This window comes from Bison bison, unplaced genomic scaffold (assembly GCF_000754665.1).
Source record: "Bison bison bison isolate TAMUID 2011002044 unplaced genomic scaffold, Bison_UMD1.0 scf7180017864035, whole genome shotgun sequence".
NCBI lineage: Eukaryota > Metazoa > Chordata > Mammalia > Artiodactyla > Bovidae > Bison > Bison bison.
Genome location: NW_011494607.1, coordinates 16,316,111 through 16,319,340, shown reverse-complemented (window position 1 = coordinate 16,319,340; position 3,230 = coordinate 16,316,111). Strand labels below are relative to the sequence as shown.

The 3,230-nt window shown below is 41.7% G+C and overlaps 1 non-coding gene across 1 annotated transcript; it reads right to left on the bottom strand.

The window, feature by feature from the left end:
• Nucleotides 1-2,753: 2,753 nt before the first annotated feature.
• Nucleotides 2,754-2,825, bottom strand: TRNAC-GCA. The gene has a single exon. It is a non-coding gene; the product is annotated as a tRNA-Cys (tRNA).
• Between the last annotated feature and the right edge of the window lie 405 nt (nt 2,826-3,230).

Below are 3,230 nucleotides of genomic sequence, written 5' to 3'. Positions count from 1 at the left end.
GCAGCATGCCAGGCCTCCCTGTCCCTCACCATCTCCCAAGGCTTACCCAAGTTCATGTCTTTTGCATTGGTGATGCCATCCAGTCATCTTCTGTTGTTCCCTTCTCCTCCTGCCTTCAATCTTTCCCAGCAACAGGCTCTTTTCCAATGAGTCACTTGTTTGCATCAAGTGACCAAAAATACTGGAGTTTCAGCTTCAGCATCAGTCCTTCCAATAAATATTTAGGGTTGATTTCCCTCAAGATTGACTGGTTTGATCTCCTTGCTGTCCAAGGGACTCCCAGGAGTTATACATTATATGTACACTATATATAGTTACATGTACACAAATACAAAATGGCACATGTATAAACCTAGTCATTATGGCTTAGTTTAGTTTCCAATATCTTGGTTTTTCTATAGCAAAAGAGGGGAAACATCATGAGTGCCCAGTAATGGGGACCTGGTTCACCATACAATGGTGTACTGTGCAGTTGCATAAAGAATGAGGGCCTCCAGACTGTGAACACAGTGGGGGAAGGAAAGGGTGGGATGTATGGAGAGAGTAGCATTGGAACATATACATTACCGTATATAAAATGGATAGCCGTGGGAATTTGCTGTATGATGCAGCAAGCTCAAACCTGGTGCTCTGTGACAACCTAGAGGGGTAGGACGGGGTGGGAGATGGGAGGGAGGTTCAAGAGGGAGAGGCCGTATGTATGCTTATGACTGATTCAGGTTGATGTATGGCAGAATCCAGCACAATATTGTAAAGCAATTATCCTCTAATTAAAAAGAAAATTAAAAAAACAGTAAAAATTTTACAAGGATTATAAAAATAAATTAATTAACTTAAGAAAATAATCTCTCTTCTCTCTCTCTTTAGTTGCTAAGTTGCATCCGGTTCTTGCAAGCCCATGGACTGTAGTCTGCCAGGCTCCTCTGTCCATGGGATTCTCCAGGCAAGAATAGTAGAGTGGGTTGCCATTTCCTTCTCTGGGGGAATCTTCCTGACCCAGGAATCAAAGTGGGGTCTCCTGTATTGCAGGCAGATTCTTTACCGACTAGGCTATGGCATCCATATTGTGCTGATGTGAAATCTCCAGAATATATTACTGTTAACTGAAAAAGCCAGGAGCGGTGTTACGCACATTCCAAGCTACCTTTTATCTAACAAAGATGAGAAAATAGGAATGTATGTTTGTGTTTGTTTATATGTGAATGAAGATGTTTTAGAATGATTAAGAAACTAGTTTTGATTAGATTTAATTAAATTAATTTTAATTATACTACTTGTAATGGATGAGTGGACAAGCTGAACAGGAATGGGGATGGAATTAAGATTTCTTGATACATTAGAAAAATTTTAATACTTTATTTTTTAGTGAAGTTTCAGATTCGCAGCAAAATGGAGTGGAAAGTTCAGTGGCTTCCCATATACCAACTGTCCCCACACACATGCATAATCTCATTCATTGTCAACATTCACCTACAGAATGGTATAATTGATAAATCTATACTGACACATTATTATCACTGATAGTCCATAGCTTACATTATGGTTTTCTCTTTATATTGTACATTCTGTGGGTTTGGACAAGTTTATGATTACTTACATTCACCATTTTAGGACAGAGTAGTTTTACTGTCCTAAAAATCCCCTGTGCTCTACCTATTCATTCCTTTATTTTCTCTAACTCCTGGCAAACACTGATATTTTAAACTATCTCCATAATTTCTTTTCCAAAAATGTCTTGTGGTTAGAATCATACAGTAAACAGCCCCTTCAGATTCACTTCTTCCACTTAGTAATCTGTGTTTAAGGTACCTCAATGTTAAAATCACTGCAGATGGTGACTGCAGCCATGAAATTAAAAGACACTTACTCCTTGGAAGAAAAGTTATGACCAACCTAGATAGCATATTGGAAAGCAGAGACATTACTTTGCCAACAAAGGTCTATTTAGTCAAGGCTATGGTTTTTCCAGTGGTCATGTATGGATGTGAGAGTTGGACTATGAAGAAAGCTGAGCCTGAAGAATTGATGCTTTTAAACTGTGGTGTTGGAGAAGGCTCTTGAGAGTCCCTTGGAATGCAAGGAGATCCAACCAGTCCATTCTAAAGGAGATCAGCCCTGGGTGTTCTTTGGAAGGAATGATGCTAAAGCTGAAACTCCAGTACTTTGGCCACCTTATGCGAAGAGTTGACTCATTGGAAAACACTCTGATGCTGGGAGGGATTGGGGGCAGGAGGAGAAGGGGATGACAGAGGATGAGATGGCTGGATGGCATCACCGACTCGATGGACATGAGTTTGAGTGAACTCCGGGAGATGGTGATGGACGGGGAGGCCTGGTGTACTGTGATTCATGGGGTCACAAAGAGTCGGACACGACTGGGTGACTGAACTGAACTGAACTGATGTTGTTTTCATGGCCTGATAGCTATGACCAGGGATGGAAACCAGGCCCCATGCATTAGGAGCGTGGAGTCTTAGCCACTTGACCACAAGGATTCCCTCAACAAATATTTTTTGAGAGCCCATTATGTACCAGTTATGTTCTTGCCATATGTAACACACCAGTGAATAAAATATACAAACATCCCCTTCCACCATTAGAGCTTGTATTGAGGGAGAAAGTGAAAATGAATTCACTCAGTCATGTCCGACTCTTTGCGACCCTATGGACTGAAGTCTACCAGGCTCCTTGGTCCATGGAATTTTCCAGGCAAGAGAACTGGATTGGGTTGCCATTGCCTTCTCCAGGGGATCTTCCCAACCCAGGAATTGAACCTGGGTCTCCTGCATTGCAGGCAGATGCTTTACCGTCTGAGCCACCAGGGAGAAACAGAAGATAAATAAGTAAATTATATAGTATCTTAGATGATAAGTCCATGCAAATAATAGAGCAGAGGAGAGTGAGGTGAGAGGTAAGTTTCTATTTTCAATAGGGAGGCCAGGCCTTATCATGGTGATGATATCTGAAGAGTGATCTAGAAGAAGTGACGAAACTTGGCATGTTGATATCTGGGCAAGGGTGTTCCAGGCAGAAGAAAATACAAGAGCTCCAGGACTAGAATATGCGTGGCATGGCATGAGATTCCACAGTTTCATGAGAGGTGTGAGCAGAGAAGAGCATGGGAGAGTAAGTGGTCTGGGGGGTAAATGTTCACATCTGTAGAGCCTCATAAGCCACTGTGAGGAGCTTTGCTATTCACTGTAGGTAAGTTGAGAAGTTAGAGGATATTG